Source organism: Pleurodeles waltl, chromosome 6 (genome assembly GCF_031143425.1).
Source record: "Pleurodeles waltl isolate 20211129_DDA chromosome 6, aPleWal1.hap1.20221129, whole genome shotgun sequence".
In the NCBI taxonomy this organism is placed as follows: Eukaryota; Metazoa; Chordata; class Amphibia; order Caudata; family Salamandridae; genus Pleurodeles; species Pleurodeles waltl.
In genome coordinates, this window is record NC_090445.1 from 1,672,928,796 (window position 1) to 1,672,955,461 (window position 26,666).

At 50.8% G+C, this 26,666-nt stretch overlaps 1 protein-coding gene across 13 annotated transcripts in view; it reads left to right on the top strand.

The window, feature by feature from the left end:
- The window catches only part of DAB2IP (DAB2 interacting protein), a 1,276,993-nt gene that overhangs the window by 883,337 nt on the left and 366,990 nt on the right, over nucleotides 1-26,666 (top strand). For 2 of the 13 annotated variants that reach the window (XM_069241677.1, XM_069241679.1), the window contains exon 1: nucleotides 13,784-14,919. The exons of 10 other annotated variants lie outside the window; for them this stretch is intronic. The gene's annotated coding sequence lies outside the window, so the exon portion shown is untranslated. Of the gene's footprint in view, nucleotides 1-13,782; nucleotides 14,920-26,666 lie in introns of those variants that run through there. One more of the 13 variants, XM_069241681.1, reaches the window with a different exon arrangement.

Genomic DNA, 26,666 nt, shown 5'->3' on the forward strand with positions numbered 1-26,666 from the left:
CGGTGATCGCTTTCTGAGTGGCCGGATGTGATTTTAAACCCTTGTCAACACGTGGGGTGTATCACTCAAACAGAGCCAGTGTGGCCGTTCAGCTGTCCGCCCCTCCGTTCGCCCAATCATCACCAGAGGCCTGTGTTTACTCTGCAAACATCCCCGGCTCCGGCCCCGCCCACAGGTGGTTCTCCTGATAACAAACCCTTCCCCCGCAGAGTATGACAACGCGAAAGAAGATGGCGGGGCGGGGCTTCCAGATAAAGCAAATCCTCTCTGAAGCGGTGTTGGCAGATGGATTTCACACGCTGGTATTGCGGGGAAAGTGGAGTATAAATGTCATCACAGGCAGGGATCATCATGTAAACAGAGGAAAAGACAGGCTCATTAAGGGAACTGCACTGACAGTGGGAGTTGGAGCTTTGCACCATTAACTATACATCTGGAATGTCATCTATCATTGCAATCAGGGTGTTCTGTGACATCACAAGCCACGACCCTGACAGCCAAGGGGTTTATACAGCTCTACAGAACCCTGAAATGGCAGTATAGGGCCAATTAACAAATGTGGCCTGGTTCATATTAAATGTTCAATTTGGGGTAGATAGGTTGAAAATCTATATACTATAACATTTGATAAAATTGCATGACTTTTCCTAATCGAATAGCAACAGTGGCTACATTTTGGCATGTAACGTTTCATGTATATCCATCTAAGGGTAGGTATAAAGTAGGAAGAAAAAATATATACTTTCAATATGTACTCCTACAAAAAATGCTTAATGGAATTACACTAGCCTTTCTATTAAACAACAATATTCCTCAGAAAAGTAACTTTGGTGTAAACCCGTTCAGTAGTTTTTGAGAAATGTGTGCTATGAAAAGGAGCCTGGCTGGCTTTAAAGGATTAAATGAAAGAGGAACACTTGTATTGCTTCACTGTCAAATCACTGATAAATATATTAACATTTGTTTAAAAAAAAAACTGAAATGTTGTTAAAACCATAGCTAAAGTTGTTATTCTTAATAAACAGTACTAAAAAATGCTTGAAATTGGCCATTGATATCTAGCTGAGAAACCATAACTTTCACGTCCCAACTCAATCAAAACTCGTCCTCCAAATGTCATTCTCTTGACCTGACCCTAGCTCTACTAAAAAAATGAACAGGACATAGCAACACATTCATATCAAAACAAAACAATGTCACTGTCTCTATAGTAATGTCCACGACAGTGTAAAGTTGTATGGAATGTCAGCAATCATGCCCTCAATGTCACTTGCAATGTTATGTATCCCATCCCATCTGAAGCCATTAGCAATGAAATTGAGGTTTGAATTATGTTTTGCATGCAAGGGTGAAAGTTATGGTTTACTAATCGAACCACAACTTCCCATCTTCAGGAAGCGACAGCAAAAACGTATAATGGGTAATTGTACAAGATGGTCCAATATATGATGTATTTTTTATATTACATGCTCACATTGGGATAGTTAGGTCAGAAAAGCTGTTTCTTGAAAGTGTTGCTAACATGGTTTAGGTTATTTTAACGTTTTATTAATAAATAGATACAAAATGGACAATATTCAGGGCCAGTGGTTTTATGCAATTCTGTGGTTGCAGTGTTTGCCTAATAATTATGGATTTACTGTTTTGCCACATAATTTGCAACATAAATTATATGATTCCACAAACATGTTGTTTCTGGTTGAAATGGGTGAAAATAATACTGTGATAGAATGTGCTGCTTAATTTGCATTTTTGACAAAAAATTCAGATAATCTTGCTGCATAATTTGGTTCTCCATGCCTCATAATCTCAGTAGTATTGACAAATCTCTGCAGAGGGATTAGGGGCTGTCACTTTATAATGAAATCTAAACTTCACTGTGAAATTGAACTATTTTGCATAATTCATGGTTTCCTGTGAAATATTTGTTTCATACCTCTGCATTTTATGCTATAAAAGCACCTAAACATGTATATGTACATCCTTAGTTTACCAAGAATGACCAAGTAAAACGCTGTAATTTAATTGAGATCACTAAATGTTTGGTTCGTGGGAGTTTTTCATCATTGATCTCTGAGTATTTGGAAATTATCAGGTCAACATTGGAGGTGGGTGTAGCTCACGTAATTTGCTGTAGAGAAATCACACCGAACTAATGCAATATTCCTCGAGATTCCACATAATTACACAAGAAGAATTATTAGGCAGTTAGCTCTGTTTTCTTAGTGCAAAAATGCCTTCTGACTTCCTAAATGGACCGGAGGCTGTAAATTGTGCTACAATTTACTCCCGGCACTTAACGTAATTTCCTTTGCGCAAAATGCGTCTAAAAATGGAAATGAGGATGCATTTTGTGGCAAGAAAATAGCGCTAAATACAAGGCGCAGGTAGCTGTTTGCGCTCGCTATATTCTATGTTTCTGTACCTATTCCCCCACCCAAATTACTCTTAATTATACGGACAAGCTTATTAACATAATTATTGTTAACTCTGTGTCCCAGAGTAGAGTGGAATTACTGAAGTTACTCCAATTACGCCGGTGTTATTATAGTTACTCCCAGTCTAGTTAACACTATTCCAGATCTGGGTTTTTCTCTGCAAATCCAGGCATTCTGGGATATTTTGTGTATTTAGTTTCTTTGTAATTGTAGCAGTGCACTCAGTTTATTTACTGTATCTAGAGCTCACATTCTCTGAGTATTTCTAGTTACTGAGTGATTACATAGTAACAGTGGTTTGTAAAAAGAAATCCAGGACTAGAACTGTGGTGGCAAGAAGTGAATCAATTAATAATTAAGCACTTTAAAAAGCACCACTCATCATCTCTAGTAGCCTTCATTTAAAATTGCGGTACCAGTAAAGTTAGAATTTCTTTCTGACGACCGTTATGTTTCATTTACGATTTTAAAAGACCCTTGTGTGAGAAGGGAGGTGTCCTCTTCGAGTTGCACCACACAACCAGGAGGACCCACTGTGAGTCCAGGAGGGCTGGGGGGTGCCTCTCTCTCAGGATAATCCCTATGTAAATGATGCCCCTTTATATTATATTAGGTAAATGTTTCCCATGTGGATATCCTTAAAATCAGGCATTCTTCCTGACCCTTTTTACTTAACTTGGATACCAGCACCAAACCGTACCCTTGCCATTAAAACAATGCCAATTTGAAGATAAGGGGAAGTTTCCTGGTGTGCACTCTTACTAAAGATCAATTTCCTGTATTTTACTTTTAATGGTGGGTATGCACTCTTACTAAAGTTCGATTTCCTTGTTTTTAGATTTCATGTTGATGTTACTGTTCTTGCTAATGGAAGAGGCGGTCAACCCGCACTTTGAAATAAAACGCTTAAGAAATTCATCAATTTTAATGCTCTGTGAAGTACATAGGAAACTCTTAAAATAAGCATTGGTAAATCCAATAGGTCTGGCACTGACTGACTGCCTACCTTTAGGCTTATCAATTATTGCTTTCATTTATCATGTTTTTTTATAAACGTTATTGTTGGTGGGGGGGGGGGGGGGGATGCTGGGCACCCGCTAACAAAGTGAAAAATGTTGCAACCTCCATTAAGGAATGAAGTTTTTCTTTGAAAAGTATGCAAGAAAAATGCAACTTTGCACATCTCTTCTGTGAAGGATGGTCCGAGGCGAATGTTTTGAATAGAGGCAAGGCTCCAATAGGACAGGTGATTTAAGGGGCAGAAGTGTTATTGCTGCATCACCTGAAGAAGGCAACGATACTAATATACTGTGTGACCCCCTGAGAGATAGATACATGCAGGTCATGGCTTCTGTGTGAAACTGATTAAAACCTAACATTGTGGAGTTGGATGAAGTCCATTACAGGCTACCACTTGGAGCCTTTCTCTATAACACTGTGGTACATTTTCCTGGAACCTCCGAGTGACATTCCATCGGAAATTCCAGTTGTCCAGTGACAAATGGGCAGTACTTTATCCAGCAGCTACATATGGGTTCTTGCATCCATAGGACTACGTAGGACCAGCAGAAAAAAAAGTGAATTTTTAATGGCTATCAAAAGAACCAGTAGACACGATTAGGCACTATAATGATTTCTAAGAGACATGTGGAATCAAGTGGGATTTCCATTTTACAAGTTTTAGGTCCAAACCCCTTTATGCTAATATATAAATCCAGCAGAAGCCATTTGTAACTGGTGAAATAGACTGCCCATCAGGGTTTTACTGTAGCCCAGAAGCCGGTTTTCAATAAGATACTAATGACAGCCACTGGCTGTGCAGAGGAGGTCCACAAAATGTAAATGTACGCTACCTGCTTACCCTAGAACCTTTTGACCTCCGTGGATCCCCACTTTATCATTACTGGAACCCGGGACCCCCTCTGAATCAATATAGTAATCCGGGGACCCCCACTGAGTCATTACTGAAAGCTGGGGGACCTCATTTGTTAATATTATTTAATTTTCTAAGCAGTCGCGGACCCCCAGAGGAGGCTTTGTGGGCCCCCAGGGGTCCCTGGACCACAGGTTGGGAACCACTGGTCTATAATACTTCTGTAGGCCCACATTTGCTTTTTGTCATCATATGTCTGCATGGTGTGGTGTAGTTTGTGACTTGTCTGCACAAGTAATTGGAGCATCATTATGCACTATTGTGGTGAGGTACCCTACAAGAAATTCATCCCATATCTTCTGTGTGCTTTGGGAAATACTTCATTGTCATCACATTAGTGTCTGCTATTGTGCAATGTGTTGTTTCATGCAGCGAGTACACCCGGGGGTACCCAAAAGCTGAATATATTTTTTGAGAAATAATTTATATATTCTCAAATTGTGTGAGTAGCTGATCTAGCCTATGTTTTGGCTTTGCATTCAGGCTGTCGAAGCCACGTCTGATGCATTATAAAAACAGGACTGCAAGTCCCAGAATGCAAAGCAAAAACCTCACCTGGATCAGCTAATCGCACGTCCTTGGTTAGCTGAAGAATTCTCGTTAAAACACTAATGAATGCCCGGCACCCCACTGTGAAACAGAGAACGAAAAAGGTTCCCCTTGGTTTACCAAGAGAACATTTCTTATTTGTTGTACTGAAAGTCGCGGATGCCTTTGTTAGACCTCCAGAATGGGACTGTTAAAGGGTAACGCAGGGGCTTCCGAGCCGCGCAGCTCCTTTTTATTATGTAAAATGAGGCTCCGTTCCTTCGTGCCTTGAGGATATTAACAAAACAGCTTCTTGTTCCATACTGTCCCGGAGGTATGGAAGTGATTAATGCTTTAGTAAATCGCCTCTTCGCGTCTTGAGGCCCGCCCCTTCAGCCCCCCTTAAAATCTGTCTGCAGATGATGCAGACGCTCAGATGCACACAGAGGGGCGGGGAGGCGCCGGGAGCGGCAGATGCTCACCGTCCTCTCTGCGCCCACCCTCCTCGGGGCCTGGGAGACGAGCTGGGTACACCGGGAGTTAGAGTTCTGAGAGACAGCCCCTCTCACCCTAAAGGGAAAGAGACGGCCTGTGTTATACAGTGTAAAGAGAGAGACAGGAGAGAGTAGGTTTAAGCAGACACGCGTATAGGATATGTGTGATACAAGAGACAGACGGCCTCTCTCACCCTAAAGGGAACGAGACTGCCTGGGTTACACAGACTGTAACGAGAGACAGGAGAGAGTGGGTTTAAGCAGACAGATGGATAGGATGTGTGTGAGACAAGAGACAGCCTCTCTCGCGCACAAGGGAAAGAGACTGCCTGTGTTATACAGAGTGTAACGAGAGAGACAGGAGAGAGTGGGTTTAAGCAGACACACGGATAGGATATGTGTGAGACAAGAGACAGACGGCCTCTCTCACCCTAAAGGGAACGAGACTGCCTGGGTTACACAGACTGTAACGAGAGACAGGAGAGAGTGGGTTTAAGCAGACAGATGGATAGGATGTGTGTGAGACAAGAGACAGCCTCTCTCACGCAAGAGGGAAAGAGACTGCCTGTGTTACACAGAGTGTAAAGAAAGAGAGACAGAGAAGAGTGGGTTTAAGCAGACACACGGATAGGATATGTGTGAGACAAGAGAAAGACAGCCTCGCTCACCCTAGAGGGAAAGAGACTGTCTGTGTTACACAGAGTGTAACGAGAGAGACAGGAGAGAGTGGGTTTAAGCAGACACACGGATAGGATATGTGTGAGACAAGAGACAGCCTCTCTCGCGCACAAGGGAAAGAGACTGCCTGTGTTATACAGAGTGTAACGAGAGAGACAGGAGAGAGTGGGTTTAAGCAGACACACGGATAGGATATGAGACAGCCTCTCTCACCCTAGAGGGAAAGAGACGGCCTGTGTTACATACAGTGTAACGAGAGAGACAGAAGAGAGTGGGTTTCAGCAGACATACGAATAGGATATGTGAGACAAGAGACGGCCTCTCTCACGCAAGAGGGACAGAGATTGCCTGTGTTATACAGAGTGTAACGAGAGAGACAGGAGAGAGTGGGTTTAAGCAGACACACAGGTAGGATATGAGACAGCCTCTCTCACGCACGAGGGAAAGAGACGGCTTGTGTTACACAGAGTTTAACGAGAGAGACAGGAGAGAGTGGGTTTAAGCAGACACACAGATAGGATATGAGACAGCCTCTCTCACGCAAGGGGGAAAGAGACGGCTTGTGTTACACAGAGTGTAACCAGAGAGACAGGAGACAGTGGGTTTAAGCAGACATACGAATAGGATATGTGTGAGACAAGAGACAGCCTCTCTCACGCAAGAGGGACAGAGACTGCCTGGGTTACACAGAGTGTAACGAGAGAGACAGACGAGAGTGGGTTTAAGCAGACACACGGATAGGATATGAGACAGCCTCGCTCACCCTAGAGGGAACGAGACGGCCTGTGTTACACAGAGTGTAACGAGAGAGACAGGAGAGAGTGGGTTTAAGCAGACACACGGATAGGATATGTGTGAGTCAAGAGACAGCCTCTCTCGCGCACAAGGGAAAGAGACTGCCTGTGTTACACAGAGTGTAAAGAAAGAGAGACAGAGAAGAGGGGGTTTAAGCAGACGCACGGGAAGAATATGTGTGAGACAAGAGACAGCCTCTCTCGCGCACAAGGGAACGAGTCTGCCTGTGTTACACAGAGTGTAAAGAAAGAGAGAGAGACAGAGAAAAGTGGGTTTAAGCAGACACACGGATAGGATGTTTGTGACACAAGAGACAGACAGCCTCGCTCACCCTAGAGGGAACGAGACGGCCTGTGTTACACAGAGTGTAAAGAGAGAGCCAGCGGAGAGTGGGTTTAAGCAGACACACCGGAAGAATATGTGTGAGACAAGAGACAGCCTCTCTCGCGCACAAGGGAAAGAGACTGCCTGTGTTATACAGAGTGTAACGAGAGCGACAGGAGAGAGTGGGTTTAAGCAGACACACGGATAGGATATGAGACAGCCTCTCTCACCCTAGAGGGAAAGAGACGGCCTGTGTTACATACAGTGTAACGAGAGAGACAGAAGAGAGTGGGTTTCAGCAGACATACGAATAGGATATGTGAGACAAGAGACGGCCTCTCTCACGCAAGAGGGACAGAGATTGCCTGGGTTACACAGAGTGTAACGAGAGAGACAGACGAGAGTGGGTTTAAGCAGACACACAGGTAGGATATGAGACAGCCTCTCTCACGCACGAGGGAAAGAGACGGCTTGTGTTACACAGAGTTTAACGAGAGAGACAGGAGAGAGTGTGTTTAAGCAGACACACAGATAGGATATGAGACAGCCTCTCTCACGCAAGGGGGAAAGAGACGGCTTGTGTTACACAGAGTGTAACCAGAGAGACAGGAGACAGTGGGTTTAAGCAGACATACGAATAGGATATGTGTGAGACAAGAGACAGCCTCTCTCACGCAAGAGGGACAGAGACTGCCTGGGTTACACAGAGTGTAACGAGAGAGACAGACGAGAGTGGGTTTAAGCAGACACACGGATAGGATATGAGACAGCCTCGCTCACCCTAGAGGGAACGAGACGGCCTGTGTTACACAGAGTGTAACGAGAGAGACAGGAGAGAGTGGGTTTAAGCAGACACACGGATAGGATATGTGTGAGTCAAGAGACAGCCTCTCTCGCGCACAAGGGAAAGAGACTGCCTGTGTTACACAGAGTGTAAAGAAAGAGAGACAGAGAAGAGGGGGTTTAAGCAGACGCACGGGAAGAATATGTGTGAGACAAGAGACAGCCTCTCTCGCGCACAAGGGAAAGAGACTGCCTGTGTTACACAGAGTGTAAAGAAAGAGAGAGAGACAGAGAAAAGTGGGTTTAAGCAGACACACGGATAGGATGTTTGTGACACAAGAGACAGACAGCCTCGCTCACCCTAGAGGGAACGAGACGGCCTGTGTTACACAGAGTGTAAAGGGAGAGCCAGCGGAGAGTGGGTTTAAGCAGACACACCGGAAGAATATGTGTGAGACAAGAGACAGCCTCTCTCGCGCACAAGGGAAAGAGACTGCCTGTGTTATACAGAGTGTAACGAGAGAGACAGGAGAGAGTGGGTTTAAGCAGACACACAGGTAGGATATGAGACAGCCTCTCTCACGCACGAGGGAAAGAGACGGCTTGTGTTACACAGAGTTTAACGAGAGAGACAGGAGAGAGTGGGTTTAAGCAGACACACAGATAGGATATGAGACAGCCTCTCTCACGCAAGGGGGAAAGAGACGGCTTGTGTTACACAGAGTGTAACCAGAGAGACAGGAGACAGTGGGTTTAAGCAGACATACGAATAGGATATGTGTGAGACAAGAGACAGCCTCTCTCACGCAAGAGGGACAGAGACTGCCTGGGTTACACAGAGTGTAACGAGAGCGACAGGAGAGAGTGGGTTTAAGCAGACACACGGATAGGATATGAGACAGCCTCTCTCACCCTAGAGGGAAAGAGACGGCCTGTGTTACATACAGTGTAACGAGAGAGACAGAAGAGAGTGGGTTTCAGCAGACATACGAATAGGATATGTGAGACAAGAGACGGCCTCTCTCACGCAAGAGGGACAGAGATTGCCTGTGTTATACAGAGTGTAACGAGAGAGACAGGAGAGAGGGGGTTTAAGCAGACAGATGGATAGGATGTGTGTGAGACAAGAGACAGCCTCTCTCACGCAAGAGGGAAAGAGACTGCCTGTGTTACACAGATTGTAGAGGGACAGCGGAGTGTGTTTACGCAAACGTACAGACAGGATATGTGTGAGTCAAGAGCAGCCTCTGTCACGCAAGAGGGAAAGAGACTGTCAGTGTGTCGCAGAGTGTAAAGAGAGAGACAGCGTAGAGTGGGTTTCAGCAGACACACGGAAAGGATATGTGTGAAACAAGAGACAGCTTCTCTCACCAAAGAGAGGAAGAGACTGCCTGTGTCACAGAGGGTGTAAAGGAGGGTGGGATTAGGTAGACATACAGATAGGATATTTGTAAGGGAAGAGACCGCCTCTTCCACTCAAGGAGGCAGAGACTGTCTATGTTACACACTGTAAAGAACGAGAGAGACAGAGGAGTGTGGGGAGGGGGTGTAAGCAGATATGCGGGCAGGATATTTGTGATGCTAGAGACGGCTCCTTTCACTCAAGGGGGCAGAGACTGTTACACACAGTGTGAAGTTCGAGAGAGACAGGCGTTTGGAGAGGGGCTCTAAGCAGACATACAGACAGGATGTGTGTGAGAGACAGGCTGCCTGCTTTACATGATCAAGGATGGAGAGGGAGAGATCTCACACACCGAGAGGTCTGTGAGATGTAGAGAGATACCATCAGCTGGTTACAGAGACATGGGCGAGGGTCTGTAGACAACGCCTTTGTCTGTATTCCGACCAATCTAGAGGAGAGGGGTCGGTGAGACGGGCAGAGAGAGGGAGAGACTAAAGGCTGCTTACGCAGGCAGAGACAGCATGAGACATGAGACCACAGTCCGTGTCCGTTACACACAGATTACTGTAGGTCTGTGTTATGCCGACACGAGAGGTGGTCTGTGAGACAGAGGGAATGTGGGAGAATGAGTTACACACAGAGGAAGGAGAGCAGACATGAGATGCAGGGCCGTGTTGATTACACAAATGGTGGGTCTGTGTAACCCCGATAAATAGAGACGGTTACACCCGGAGAGGGGGGGTCTGTGTAGCAGTATGAGTGGCTTGCACGGGACGTAGATGTCTGTGTAACACAGTGAATTTATTTTATACTAGGTGGGGGTCTGAAAAACACACGGATTCAATCTTTGTTACGAAGTATGGTAGTGCGGTCTGTGAAATGTGGGTCACACCAGAGGGGAAGAGTCTGTGAAAGAACCAATCTTTGAAAGACGGGGGGGGGCAGTCTGTGAGGTGCAGAGCCTGCTGTAATACAAGTGAGAGATACAAAGTCAAGATGGGTTAGACGGGAGGGTCTGTGTGAGAGAGAACCAGACTGGGATACGCAGGAGAGGTGTATCGGGGGCATAGCCAGGCTGCTTGCTACCAAGTAGTGCAAAGGGTCTGGTTTAATTTGGGACGGGTCTTTGCGGAACAGATCCAGTCTATGTTACACAGAAGGAGAGAGGTCTGTGTGAAACGGAGAGCCAGTCTGTGCTGCGCGCACCCACGGAAGAGATCTGTTGGAGGCAGACTGGCCCGTGCACAGAGGCGGAGGGCGGGCTCGAATGGAGAGGTCTGTGCGGAACAGAGCCGGGCTGTGCTTCACAAGGACTGCAGGGCCTGTGTCTCTGTGATACACAGAGCCAGTCTGGGCTACACACTCCCCCCAAGGGGTCTGTGTGCGCCACAGAGCCGGGCTGGATTACACACAGAGAGAAGGGACCTAGGCGCCACATAGCCAGTTTGGGCTACACACTCCCACTAAGGGGTCTGTGTGCGCCGCAGAGCCAGTTTGGGCTACACACTCCCACCAAGGGGGTCTGTGTGCGCCACAGAGCCAGGCTGGGTTACACACTCCCACCAAGGGGTCTGTGTGCGCCACATAGCCGAGCTGGATTACACAGAGAGAGGGGCACCTGAGCGCCGCAGAGCCATTCTGGGCTACACACTCCCACCAAGGGGTCTGTGTGCGACACAGAGCCCGGCTGGGTTACACACTCCCACCAAGGGGTCTGTGTGCGCCACAGAGCCGGGCTGGATTACACAGAGAGAGAGGGGCACCCGAGCGCCGCAGAGCCAGTCTGGGCTACACACTCCCACCAAGGGGTCTGTGTGCGCCACAGAGCCAATCTGGGCTACACAGTCCCACCAAGGGGTCTGTGTGCGCCACAGAGCCGGGCTGGATTACAGAGAGAGAGGCACCTGAGCGCCGCAGAGCCGGTCTGGGCTACACACTCCCACCAAGGGGTCTGTGTGCGCCACAGAGCCAGTCTGGGCTACACACTCCCACCAAAGGGTCTGTGTGCGCCACAGAGCCGGGCTGGATTACACAGAGAGAGAGTCACCTGAGCGCCGCAGAGCCGGTCTGGGCTACACACTCCCACCAAGGGGTCTGTGTGCGCCACAGAGCCGGGCTGGATTACACAGAGAGAGAGGCACTTGAGCGCCGCACAGCCAGTCTGGGCTACACACTCCCACCAAGGTGTCGGTGTGCGCCACAGAGCCGGGCTGGATTACACAGAGAGAGGGGCACCCGAGCGCCACAGAGCCAGTCTGGGCTACACACTCCCACCAATGGATCTGTGTGCGCCACAGAGCCGGGCTGGATTACACAGAGACAGAGGCACCTGAGCGCCGCAGAGCCAGTCTGGGCTACACACTCCCACCAAGGGGTCTGTGTGCGCCGCAGAGCCGGTCTGAGCTACACACTCCCACCAAGGGGTCTGTGTGCGCCACAGAGCCGGGCTGGATTACACAGAGAGAGAGGCACCTGAGCGCCGCAGAGCCGGTCTGGGCTACACACTCCCACTAAGGGGTCTGTGTGCGCCGCAGAGCCAGTTTGGGCTACACACTCCCACCAAGGGGTCTGTGTGCGCCACAGAGCCAGGCTGGGTTACACACTCCCACCAAGGGGTCTGTGTGCGCCACATAGCCGAGCTGGATTACACAGAGAGAGGGGCACCTGAGCGCCGCAGAGCCAGTCTGGGCTACACACTCCCACCAAGGGGTCTGTGTGCGACACAGAGCCCGGCTGGGTTACACACTCCCACCAAGGGGTCTGTGTGTGCCACAGAGCCGGGCTGGATTACACAGAGAGAGAGGGGCACCCGAGCGCCGCAGAGCCAGTCTGGGCTACACACTCCCACCAAGGGGTCTGTGTGCGCCACAGAGCCAATCTGGGCTACACAGTCCCACCAAGGGGTCTGTGTGCGCCACAGAGCCGGGCTGGATTACAGAGAGAGAGGCACCTGAGCGCCGCAGAGCCGGTCTGGGCTACACACTCCCACCAAGGGGTCTGTGTGCGCCACAGAGCCAGTCTGGGCTACACACTCCCACCAAAGGGTCTGTGTGCGCCACAGAGCCGGGCTGGATTACACAGAGAGAGAGGCACCTGAGCGCCGCAGAGCCGGTCTGGGCTACACACTCCCACCAAGGGGTCTGTGTGCGCCACAGAGCCGGGCTGGATTACACACAGAGAGAGGCACTTGAGCGCCGCACAGCCAGTCTGGGCTACACACTCCCACCAAGGTGTCGGTGTGCGCCACAGAGCCGGGCTGGATTACACAGAGAGAGGGGCACCCGAGCGCCACAGAGCCAGTCTGGGCTACACACTCCCACCAATGGATCTGTGTGCGCCACAGAGCCGGGCTGGATTACACAGAGACAGAGGCACCTGAGCGCCGCAGAGCCAGTCTGGGCTACACACTCCCACCAAGGGGTCTGTGTGCGCCGCAGAGCCGGTCTGAGCTACACACTCCCACCAAGGGGTCTGTGTGCGCCACAGAGCCGGGCTGGATTACACAGAGAGAGAGGCACCTGAGCGCCGCAGAGCCGGTCTGGGCTACACACTCCCACCAAGGGGTCTGTGTGCGCAACAGAGCCAGGCTGGCTCATACACACTGAGGGAAACGACATGTGAGACAGAGGCAGTCTCGGAGGGGAGGAGTCTGTGAGAGACAGCGCCGGGCTGGATTACACACAGAGAGAAGGGACCTAGGCGCCACAGAGCCACATACGGAGGTGCTCTGTGAGCCACGGAGCCAGGCTGGCTATTACACCGAGAGACCCAATTTAGTGAAGAGGTCTGTGAGAGACAGAACCGGGCTGGATTAGAGAAAGAGGCACCTGAGCGCCACAGAGAAGATCTGTGATCTGCAGAGCCAGGCTGGCCTGTACACAGAGAGAAACAACACAGGGGAGGGGCCTGTGCGAGACAGAGCCGAGCTGGGTCACTGGGGGAGTGGAGGGCCTGTGTAACACAAATCCAGTCTCGACTACACACACCCACAGAGGAGATCTGTGATCTGCAGAGCCAGGCTGGCTTGTACTCAGAGAGAAACGACATAGGGGAGGGGCCTGTGCGAGACAGAGCCGAGCGGGGTCACTGGGGGAGTGGAGTGTCTGTGTAACACACAGCCAATCTCGACTGCACACACCCAGACAGAGATGTGGGCGCCACAGAGCCAGGCTGGCTCGTATGCAGATGCAGAGGAAAGGCTCGGAGGGAAGGGGGTCTGTGAGAGAGAGGGCCGTGGAGGATTCCACACAGAGTAGGGGTCTGCGCGCCACAGAGCCTGTGTGGGCTGCACACATCCACGGGGGAGATCTGTGAGCCACAGAGCCCGACTGGCTCATATACACAGAGGGACACGACATGTGAAGCACAGGGCAGGTTTGGGGGGGAGGGGGTCTGTGAGAGATAGGGCCGGGCTGGATTACACACAGAGCGGCGGGACCTGTGCGCCGCAGAGCTAAACTGAATTGTACACAGAGGATGGTAAAGACACGTGAAACGGGGAAGGCTGGATTACACACAGAGCTATGATCTGTGCGCCACAGAGCCATGCTGGGCTGCACTGTGCGCCACAGAGCTGATATGTGCGCCACAGAGGCCGTCTGGGCTATACATATCCACAGAGTCGATCTGTGAGCCACCGAGCCAGGCTGGGTCATATACACAGAGGGGAATCGGCATGTGAGGCACACATCAGGCTCGGAGGGGAGGAAGTCTGTGAAAGACACAGCTGGATTACACACAGAGCGGCGGGACCTGTGCGCCACAGAGCCATGCTGGGCTGCACAGTACGTTCGCGGAGGTGATCTGTGCTCCACAGAGCCCGGCTTGATCATGTACACAGACGGCATGTGAGGCACAGGGCAGGCTAGAAGGGGAGGGGTCTGTGAGAGACACAGCCGGGCTGAATTACACACACAGCCAGTCTGGGCGGCACTGTACATACGCGGAGGCGATCTGTGCGCCACAGAGGCAGTCTGGGTGATAAATATCCACGGAGTTGCTCTGTGAGCCTTAGAGCCTGGTTGATCAGATGCACAGTCGGCCTGTGAGGCACAGGGCAGGCTAGGAGGGGAGGGGTCTGTGCGAGGCACAGCCGGGCTGAATTACACACAGAGAGACGGGACCTGTGCGCCACAGAGCCATGCTGGGCTGCACAGTACGTTCGCGGAGGTGATCTGGGCTGAATTACACACAGGGACGAGACCTGTGCGCCACAGAGCCTGGCTGGATTGCACACAGAGGAGGCTGAGGACACGTGAGACGAGGGGCAGGCTGGATCACACACAGGAAGGAAGGGACGGCTGCCTGCTGGCTGGGAGAGAGAGCCCGCCTGCCTCCCAGCCGGCAGAGGAGGAAGCGAGGCAGCCTGGGAGCCAAGAGGCAGGAATGTGCCCGAGGACTCGCCGAGCTACACCAACCGGGAACAACAATAGCCGGACTGGAGCAGGCGGTGGCGGCATGGGGGAGCTGTGATCCTGCGCACAGCTGGATCTTCACTGGATTACACGGGCTTCATCACCGATCAGGAACGGGGGACGCAGCCTGGTGAGTCCAGCCTCCTGTTTACTCGTTCGCCGCTCCTTCGAGGCGCTGCCCCTAAACAAGCCCTTCCTCTTCCTGGTGCTGGGAAAAAGTTACTGGGAGCTGGAGTGACAGGGAGGTGTGACCTAGCGCCTACATTGGGGACTGCGAACAAGGGACCCCCGGGAGTCAATTCCCGATTATTTAATCCCCGTGTGCCTCTTTTCCGTGTGTTGCCCAAATTGAAGACGAATAGATACAAAAAAAAAATAGCTCCCATCAAGCGCTATTCTGGATGCAAATGCCCAGACAATGTGTATTGAATGGTCGCGACAGCATCGTGAAATGAGCCTTGGTTCTTTTTAAACACCCTCTATTGGAGCCCCGTATAACGTACAGCCACGTCCCTGGACTTTTAAACCCGACAAAGGGTAGAGGAAATGCTGTTAAGAGGGCCCTGGGGGCACCATGGAACTAGACACGTGTGCTGCAGCTGGACAGATGTTTTCACGGTGTTTGCGGCGGCTGTTGGCTTGGTTTAAGAATGAATGCATTCAGTCAGTCAGTCTCGTTAGCTGTTTGTACCTTGACTCAGTGTGTGATCAAAGGCTGTCTGGCCTCGAAGTAAAATGGAAACATCTCCCACAGGCCAGTGCTCTGAAATACCGGGACAGTGACAGTCATTCATATTTCAGACCCTGCTTCAGCACTGTGCCCTGTCAGGAGCATTAGGCTGGAGTCTGGTAACTGAGTAATAAAACACTCCCACCGCAGTGATCCGTGGACGACACGATCGCAGGTTCGAATCCTGGTGGGGCCGCCCAGCCTATCATCTTTACGGCGGCTACCACTCACATGAGTAAAGCAGCTATTGTGCATTCACATATTAGAAGTATAAAACATTACGGTGATCAGGGGTGATTGTGCCCTCGAGCCTCTGCGCAACTGCACCTGCTGAACCAGTGGAAGTTACGCCCATGTCTTACGTGCATCCTTTAGCCTTTCAGAGGCCATGGCCGGTGATGGATGGCCTTTAGGGCTTGGACAGAGCCATGCCCATGCAGTGTGTAGCGCTGGCCCTGAGCCAATAGGGTTTAGTCAGAATCACTTTCGCAAGTCCAGACCAGCCGTGAAAGGCCGGTAGGGCTGGGGCAGGATGGGTCGCAAGCCTCTGTTTGCCCCAGTCCAGTCGACCTACGAGAGGAGAGGGCTGTTGGGGACTCTCGCGATCGCCAAGTAGACCGACTTGTTTCCGGTCATAAATAAAAAAATACAATCTGAACGATTTCTTTCCAATACTCCTTGCCCACTGGGAGCCTCGAAACGTGGGAAACGGAAGTGATGGTTAAATATAGCGTTACGAAACAAACTAAGGAAAGTTGGGAGGTCGGAGGCAGCTTGGGAGCACAGTTATAAGAAAGCTAGTTAGGAGAGGAGTTCTCCTTGGCGAGGGTCTGTAAGCGACCCGACCTGTGAGGGTGAAACAACTCACTAAGTGTAGGGTGACCAGGTTTTGAGGAGTATAAACCGGGACAGGTCAGACATAAAAGAAGGACTAAAGACATTACTGTCACTTTTATATCTGGCGTGTCCCTTTTTTTGCGTAGCTTTGTGAATGTGTGAATGTTTGTGTACTATATATATACACACACACATACATATATATACACACACGCACTTGCAAGACTACATATATAAAATTAGCTATGTCTTGACATCCCTCCCACCCTGCACCCCTAACCACCTCTCTCTGCTCCCCATTCGTCTCTCTGCTGGGAGCAGACAGGGGCCTGTGTTGCCTGACAGTAACAGATAAAATACTTTCATTATTTAATACTTTTCATACTTTGTAGGCCTCTATAACTTATGCTTCCCTAGATGGGCTGATCTTTCTCCCCAAAACCGGGACATTTATTTAACAATCTGACCGTTGTCCCAAAAACGGGGACATTTATTTAGAATTAAGAGAGTCGTCGGGACACCGGGACAGTCCTCTAAAAATCTGGACGTCTGGTCACCCTAAATGTCTCTTAAAGACGAGGAGAGCTGCTGCAGGTGAGGCCGCAGTCTGACAGGTGCCTGGCCTCGCCCCAGTCCTACCGGCCTCACTGCGCATGCGCAAGCAGGTTCACCTGCAGCCAGTCAACATGACTGATTTCTAAGGTGGGCCCGACCTCTCTATCCCACTAAACAGGGATGGAAAGAGTACAAGAACATATCCTGCAGAAAAAGAAGGGACAGGCCCAGCCGCACTCATTGCTTCCGGGACTGACAGCTGAGTGATTTATCTGCTTGGAGGAAGGTTCAAGGCTCTGCTTTTAAGATGGGAGGGAATGCGCCACCTGTACAGGAAGCCGTGACAGGCTGTGAGCTGTATAAATGCCAACACCATAGTGTAACATTCTAACACCATGATTTGTGCTAATGTGCTATGCAGTTCCCCCCCCCCCACACACACACACCCTTCTAAGGCTTTGCACATCCTCTCTGTAGACAGTTACCTTTGCCAGATTGCGCCTAGAAAGCTCTCTCCCTCTTTTGGCTGCTAGAAGGTGCCCCCCACGGACATCCACAATGCTAGTTGATTATGGCACAGTCTCGGCGCAGGCAGGTGCACCCTGGGCCTTACCACCGGCCTTCCAGGACGCATTTTCCAATCAACGGGAAGTTCCCTTTCCAAACGCCTGACTCCCGTTTCAGGGCCGTTTCCCAAGCATGCCTCTCTCTATTGCTGGGACTGCACAAGGTTCACCAACTTACATAAGAAATGGGGCTCCCTTCAACAGAGTATAAAACACACAGCCATTCAAAAACTAAAGACAGCTGGACACTGAGGCCCTAATTCTCCCAGAAGTGTTTCGCCTCTGGCACATCCATCTTTTGGCCTTCAGCAGGAGCTCTCCCTCTGGTTATATATCGAGCAATCCCAGCCCCTGCATGGATACGGCTGGAGAGGGAGCAGTGCCATTTGTTGGCTTCATATAGGTTGTTTGGTGTGGGTGCTCCACAGACACGGGTTTTAGTTCTGTTTGCATCAGGAACTGCCATTCTAATTGTAAACGCAGCCAGAAAGCATGGGGACAGAGATTCAGTTTGTTTTTATTAACAAGGTAGTGCACGCCGAGATCCTCTGCCCCTAGCATGTTCTCTCTGCATATATGAGGCTATAAAGTCCAGAGACGAGGAGGCAGGCTGTGTAATACACGTACTTTCTTTAGGACTGTTTGAGCCCAGCATCATCCCAGCATCACCTGAAGCAGAGTCCTCCAGCCCACTTGTGAGGATGGGATGTGTTTAAAGGTCTGTTGGTAGATGTACAGCATTAACCTAGATAGAGAGGGGTGGAGGGCCCACATGCTTAGAAAGGTAATCAGAGGTAGTATTCAAGCTGGCGGGAAGAAGGTCTCTCCAAATGCAGTCCACTTGGGTTCTTCAAGTGCAACTCACTCAGGTGGTTCTATGGGGGATGGCTGTCACTAACAGTACTTAGAGGGTCATCTTAAAGTCTCTTGAAGACTGCCAGAAAGAAGCCCCGTAAGTGAACATTCACCACTGACGCATGCAGTGATATATGCTTTATGGGTTTGGATCCAGATGGGTCAACTCTGCCTTCCATTCTTCAGTGGTCCGTAAACTGAGTGCCAATATAGTGGGTAATTATAACACCTGTTATTTACAGTACATAGAGACAGAACAGAGGTACAGTACGAAAGGCTGGACAACACTTCACTACTTAGTGTCGAGCCTGCGTATCGCTTGCGAGACTCTGTAGGAGTTAGAAAAGGGCTCGGAGCCCCGCCCATGTCACGTCAGTGTCTTTCATTGGTTCGTGGACTTGCCTTTTAAAACGTGCTTGCTTTCATTAGTGGAAGGCATGCATACGTCATGCCTTTTCTGGTGTTTAGTCCTCCTCGAACGCAACGACCTGAAAACATACGAGGCTCGCTGTTTTCCGTCTGGTTTGTGGACTACTTTTTCTCTCTCGGCCTCAAACAACTGGTGAACACCGCCACCCACATCGCCGGACACACGCTCGACCCTATCTTCTCCGCCAGCAAACACGTCTTCTTCAGCCACACCTCTGCCCTACACTGGACCGACCACAGCTGCGTCCACTTCACATTCCGACGCGAGACCTCCCACCTACGCACTCAACCCATCCCTCATCGACAGTGGAACAAGATCCCTGAAGAGCAACTCTTCTCCGCTCTCGCCGCCAACCAACCCACCCTCACCACCGACCCCAACGACGCAGCTCTCAACCTCACAAACTGGATCTCCAACTGCGCTGACAACCTTGCTCCCCTCAAACGCACGCATCGACAGACCAACACCAAAAAACCTCTCTGGTTCTCTGACACCCTCAAAGAATCAAAGAAAACTTGTCGTGCCCTTGAGAAGGCCTGGCGCAAGGACCACACCGCTGACAACATGACCGCCCTCAAGAACGCTACACGCGAACACCACCACCTGATCCGCACTGCCAAAAGGAACTTTTTCACCGACAGACTAGACAAAAACAGCCACAACAGCAGAGAACTCTTCAGCATCATCAAAGAGTTCTCCAACCCCAGCGCCAGCGCCAACGCCGTCACGCCCTCACAGGATTTGTGCGAATCCCTCGCCACTTTCTTCCATCGCAAGATCAGCGACCTCCACGACAGCTTCGGACACCAGACCCAACCATACACCACTGAACCCGCTTCCCCGGACATCACCCTCAACAACTGGACCCACATCAACACGGAAGAAACCAAATCCATCATGAACTCTATCCACTCCGGCGCCCCTTCGGACCCCTGCCCGCACTTCATCTTTAACAAAGCCGACGACATCATCGCCCCGCACCTCCAGACCGTCATCAACTCTTCTTTTTCTTCTGCTACCTTCCCCGAATGCTGGAAGCACGCTGAAGTCAACGCCCTACTAAAGAAACCTACGGCTGACCCAAGCGACCTGAAAAACTTCCGCCCCATCTCTCTTCTACCTTTCCCAGCCAAGGTAATAGAAAAGACCGTCAACAAACAGCTGACCACCTTCCTGGAAGACAACAACCTGCTCGACCCTTCACAAACCGGATTCCGAACCAACCACAGCACGGAAACCGCCCTCATCTCAGTCACAGACGACATCAGAACCCTGATGGACAACGGTGAAACAGTCGCCCTCATTCTCCTCGACCTCTCGGCTGCCTTTGACACCGTCTGTCACCGCACCCTAATCACCCGCCTACGCTCCACCGGGATCCAAGGCCAGGCCCTGGACTGGATCGCCTCCTTCCTCGCTAACCGCTCCCAAAGAGTTTACCTCCCTCCGTTTCGCTCAGAACCCACCAAGATCATCTGCGGCGTACCTCAAGGCTCATCGCTCAGCCCGACACTCTTCAATGTCTACATGAGCCCCCTCGCCGACATCGTACGCAAGCACAACATCATCATCACCTCCTACGCCGACGACACCCAACTTGTACTCTCCCTCACCAAGGACCCCGCCAGCGCCAAGACCAACCTACAAGAGGGTATGAAGGACGTCGCAGATTGGATGAGGCTCAGCCGCCTAAAGCTGAACTCTGGAAAAAACGGAAGTCCTCATCCTCGGCAACACCCCGTCCGCCTGGGACGACTCCTGGTGGCCCACGGCCCTCGGCACCGCACCGACCCCCGCAGACCACGCCCGCAACCTCGGCTTCATCTTGGACCCTCTTCTCACCATGACCAAGCAAGTCAACGCCGTGTCCTCCGCCTGCTTCCTCACTCTCCGCATGCTCCGTAAGATCTTCCGCTGGATCCCCGCCGACACCAGAAAAACCGTGACCCACGCCCTCGTCACGAGCCGCCTGGACTACGGCAACACCCTCTACGCCGGGACCACAGCCAAACTCCAAAACCGCCTGCAACGCATCCAAAACGCCTCGGCCCGCCTCATCCTCGACGTACCCCGCAACAGCCACATCTCCGCACACCTGAGACACCTGCATTGGCTCCCAGTCAGCAAAAGGATCACCTTCCGTCTTCTCACCCACGCACACAAAGCCCTCCACAACAAGGGACCGGAATACCTCAACAGACGCCTCAGCTTCTACGTCCCCACCCGCCCCCTCCGCTCCGCTGGCCTCGCACTTGCTGCCGTCCCTCGCACCCGCCGCTCCACGGCGGGTGGGAGATCTTTCTCCTTCCTGGCGGCCAAGACCTGGAACTCCTTCCCCACCAGCCTCAGGACCACCCAGGACCACTCCGCTTTCCGGAGACTCCTAAAGACTTGGCTGTTCGAGCAGCGATAACCCCCCCTTTCCCCCCTAGCGCCTTGAGACCCGCACGGGTGAGTAGCGCGCTTTATAAATGTTAATGATTTGATTTGATTTGATTCTTTTTTAGCAGCACGATCTCATTTAGCAGCGCAATCACCCTTGTTTTTTTCCGTTTAATGAGGCAAGAAAAGTCCGGTTGGGAGTTTACAACGCTAATAGCTCCAACTCGGAGAAATGCGAGACCTGTTGCATTTCAAATGCCTATTATATATTCTCACCTGGTATACCTGTGGTTCCATCAAAGGAGGAAGAGGGATTCACGATTAGCAGTAGAGTAGGACGTTCTCGCCAGGGGTGGCCCATGTGGAACCATCGGTGGTACCTGAGGAGGAAGAAAGATAGGTTTTTAGCTCCTTCCTGAAGGGGTGATGTTTGATACTTTACTGCACATGCTGTTCCCCCTACAATCAGTTGAAATCTCTGTAGATACCGAGGTGGATCCATCAATTAGATCTAGGGTTGGAGAGTTTGAGAGTGAGAGAGAGAGAGAGCAAAAAAAATACTCCCCAAGGCATCTCATGTTCGGGCTTCCATATTGCTTTTGGAAGTCGGGAGAAGCTTTAACTAGAAGTCAGTGAAGTTTGATTGTCAGGGTGAAAGTAAACCAAATTTACTCCTAGTCTTATCCTCTCTGGAGTCTTTTCGGATCTATTCCAAGGTTTAAGATCTATGGAGTGTGATCCTCTCCTTGAAGAGCTTTCTGCTCCACTAGCGTTTTAAAAAGTTGCCCAGGCCTGGGACCAATATGGAGGTTTAAGGGCGCCATCTTGTGCAGGAGAGTGTTTCATTGAGTGGGATATCTCCCTCCCAACATAAAATATCAGCGGTAAGAGAGGGAAGTCGACTTGACTTTGTTTACCTCTTATGCCACTTTACTTCAAAATAACCTTTGCCCTAAAATCCAGGTCTATCTCTTGGCCACAGAGCCATCCCTTGCCCTATCATCATAACCGGACTCCGCTGCGCACCCTGAGCTAAAAGCTCAGCTTAACACAGTGATTTTCAAACTTTTTAATGCCGCACCCCCCAGTGGGAAAAAAAAATCATTGCACCCCCTTTAGAATTTTTCACAAATACTCTATTAAGTGGACAATGTTTAAATATGGCTAGACTTAGTTAAACATTGCATAGCAGAGCGCGACGTGTTGGTATGTATCTGGGCTTTTAACCACGCCCACCGCACACCCATTACTATCACTCGTTCATGGGCTTGCATTTCAAAAATCCTTTGTTTTCAATGGTAACTGCTTTACGTTTGTCCCTCCTTAGGGTGGTTTGGTACCACCCCTGTTACATGGATAATTGTACTTTTGCTGATAACTTTGACTGCAAGCAAACTTCTTTTTCCTTTTGCCTCTTTCTTCGCGCTCACAGTTGCGTTTTAACCGACCCCTTCTGTCAACTGTTTTACTTTTTATTTTCAGTTTGTGTGGCAAGAAAAGTCCGGTTAGGAAGCTAGAACGCTAATAGCTCTATCTAGAGCAAAGGCTAGACCCATTGTATTGCAAATGCTTTTTAAAAATGCAATTCATGTTTTTTTCTGCTAAAAACAAAGCACTGTTATCTGTATAATGCTTCTTTTGGCCAGAGCCTAGAGCCCAAAACTCCCCCTGTATCACTTGAGGCCCCCTAGGGGGGCACCTGACAGCCTTAACGTCATCCCTTTTCGTAGCCCTTTTTCATGACTCTGCCGGGCTCTTTCCATACTATAGTTTATTTAAAAAAATTAACTTGATTTTGTATATTTTAAATGTTCAGAAGCAGATGCGGAAATCACTTTTTTTCAAATTTAATTGCCTATTTTGTAAACCATATCCACAGTAAAGTACATTTGAGAAGCGTCATTTATATACTACATCTTTTTTTAATCACTACATTTTTATTTCAAACTGAACTCGGATAGGCTAAGGGAGTGATAAGACAACCTGTGGCTCGCACCATTTTTCTCTGGTTGTGAGTTCTGGCTCTTCAGTCATTCATCCATTGCCTATAGGCAGACCCCAGCAAGCCCTAAAATAACGCCCCTTGGTACCCAGCTGCGATTTATTTAAGTGATGGAGTCCACTGGTCGCTGGTGGATGCGCTCCTCTGACATAGGTCACCGAGCGGCCGCCAGCGCGGGGCTTTGTGACTAAAGGCCCCGTCTGAATTCAGAACAGAGCACAGAAAGCTCTTTAGTCCGAACAGTGTGCCATGAGGCGTGCCATCTAGATGAGATCAGGATGGCAGCGCCGTGGATGTGCCAATGCACCATGCTCTCCGGGAGTGGCAGGGTGACAGCACCCCATTGTGGCAATGTCTCATAAGCTCTGGGTGGGTTCAGAGTTACAACAGCGTGTGATGTGATAATGTCCCATGAGCCGTGCGCGCCAGGAGGGTACAGGGTGCTGCGCAGTGTGCCAATGTCCCATGAGCCGTGCGCGCCAGGAGGGTACAGGGTGCTGCGCAGTGTGCCAATGTCCCATGAGCCGTGCGCGCCAGGAGGGTACAGGGTGACAGTGCCGCGCAGTGTGCCAATGTCCCATGAGCCGTGCGCGCCAGGAGGGTACATGGTGACAGCGCAGTGTGTCAGTGCCCCATGAGCCGTGCGCTTCAGGAGGGTAGGGTGACCGCACCGCGCAGTGTGCCAATGTCCCAAGAGCCGTGCGCTCCAGGAGGGTACAGGGTGCCGCGCAGTGTGCCAATGTCCCATGAGCCCTGCGCTCCAGCAGGCTACAGGGTGCCGCGCAGTGCGCCAATGTCCCAGGAGCCGTGCGCACTGGGAGGGGTCAGAGTGACAGAACCGTACAGTGTGACATTATCTCATGAGCTGTGCGCCCCGAGAGCGTACAAAGTGTGATAGCCCCGCACAATCTGCGAATGTCTCATGAGTTCTGGGAGTCATTGGGGTCACAGCACCGCAGAATGTGCCAATGTCTCATGAGCCGTGCGCTCCAGGAGGGTACAGGGTGACAGCACCGCGCAGTGTGCCAGTGTCCCATGAGCCGTGCGCTCCAGGAGGTACAGGGTGACAGCACCGCGCAGTGTGCTAGTGTCCTATGAGCCGTGCGCTCCAGGAGGGTACAGGGTGACAGCACAGCGCAGTGTGACATTATCTCATGAGCTGTGCGCACTGGGAGGGGTCAGAGTTTAAGGTGACAGCTCCGCACAATCTGCCAATGTCTCATGGGTTCTGGGAGGGATCGGGGTGACAGCACCACTCAGTGTGCCACTGTCCCAAGAGTCGTGCGCTCTGGTACATAACAGGTAGACAGCAGCGTGGAAAGGTCCAGTGTCCCATGAGCCGTGCACTCCAGGAGGGTACATGGTGACAGCACCACTCAGTGTGCCACTGTCCCAAGAGTCGTGCGCTCTGGTACATAACAGGTAGACAGCAGCGTGGAAAGGACCAGTGTCCCATGAGCCGTGCGCTCCAGGAGGGTACATGGTGACAGCACCACTCAGTGTGCCACTGTCCCAAGAGTCGTGCGCTCTGGTACATAACAGGTAGACAGCAGCGTGGAAAGGACCAGTGTCCCATGAGCCGTGCGCACTGGGAGGGGTCAGGGTGACAGCACCGCGCAGTGTGACAATGTCTCATGGGTTCTGGGAGGGATCGGGGTGACAGCACCGCTCAGTGTGTCAGTGTCCCATGAGCCGTGCGCTCTGGTACATAACAGGTAGACAGCAGCGTGGAAAGGTCCAGTGTCCCATGAGCCGTGCGCTCTGGCAAGAATCCGAGTGACAAAACCGTATACAATAACCCAAAACCCAAAACACCCAGGCGCCGTGCACTGCCCGTGTGCCTACAGTACAGCAGGGCGACAGGGCCGTGCAGGCTGCCAAGACACCGAAGGAACAGGGTGGCCCAGTGCACCGGTACACCCGAGTCGTGCTCTCTCGCAGGGATGCGCAGCTAACAGCAGGGTGACCGCATCTTGTGGAAACCATTTCAGAATGCAGACAGCCATGAGAGGTCACGACCCCCGCAGTGCAGGGACCCCTGCGCACCGCCTGACCGTGCAGATTTGGAAATGGTCACAGGACTGCCGGTGTAGGGAAGCTGGCCCGCTTGGCCGAACCGTGTCCTGCGCTTAGATGGCTCGTCCAACGATAGTGTGTGTGCCATGTTACTGGTCTGTGAGATCTTCAAAAGAAAAGTATTACTCCCCTTTCGCCTGTATAGCGCCTATCACCCCATGGTTGTGGCACTTCGATGACGTCATACATTTTTTCATATGAGCAGGCCGTCTGGTAGTGGGTAGTTCCTGCCTGGACGAGGCACGGGGTGACAGAGCGGGGCTCCACTTGCGCCAGAAGACCCCCGCCCCCCTCCAGTCAGCAGATGGCCTTGCGCAGGTCCTCCTGCTCCTAGAGAAACTCCGCAGCTTCGTGAATAGCGACCTGACGTAGGGGATACAAAGGAGGATGTGGCGTCATGAGAGAATCACCGCTGTTGACGGGGACTCACTGCTGCACGAATATGACGTCACCACTGAGCGGACAGTGCACTACTGCCAATGCGGGCAGGCCTTTGTCGGTCCACACTGCAGGTGGCACAGTAGCCCATGCAAGACAACTAGTGGCCACTTCTCTGAGGGCTCGAATCGGGGGGAAGGGAGGACACCGATTCATTATAATAAATCGATTAGAAACGCAGATGGCTTTGGAGTCGGGTCTAGGCTGTACATTTATGTTTAAAGGTTTGTGCTCCAGGGACACTGGAACAAGTTAGTTTTTTATGTCACGTATAGGTTTAGTCTGTTAGGTGAAATAGCCACTCCATTGTCAGGCTAAATGACTTGTCAAGGTGACCGAAGACAGGTTTCATGGATCACTCAAGTCCGATTTATTGATTGAATTTCTGTGTGTTGTGTTCAACCACCTGGAAGAACTTGTCACAGATAATGGCACCCAGATGGTATTTGAGGAGACAGGACAGTCCTTGTTGTCTCTGGGCATCCATCTCACGAAGATCATTGAATGACCCTATGAGCACTAGCCTTGCATTAAAAGAGCAATTAAAGACCCTTTGCAAATGATCATAGTAAATGAGACTTGACCAAGAAGGGAACTAGAGGTTTCTTCGTGCTTTTTTTTTCTCCTGAATCAGTGTTCACTTCCAACAGAAACAAGGCATAGGCACAAATTAATCCTGTTTGGGGCTTACCTTATTCTCAAGTTGTCTAAAACTAACCGCATAGGTTTCTTATCCAAGAAACTCTTGATATCTTAGTTAAGAGGACAGAAAACCCTTACCCACTTGTTGTGGCATGCTTCATCATGGATTCCTCATCTCTGTGATCTGTACTTGGTGGTCCTCGAAGGGCTGGATAGTGGGGCTGCTCGGTGTTGAGGTCCGCTGATCGTCCAAATTGTAGAAGGCCAACTTAGTCAGCAAGTCAAGTCTTCCTTCATGTCACTCGCCATTTGGTGAGGATTGAACTGGTCACTAAAGTTAAAAAAAAGTGTTGGGGAGCCCCTG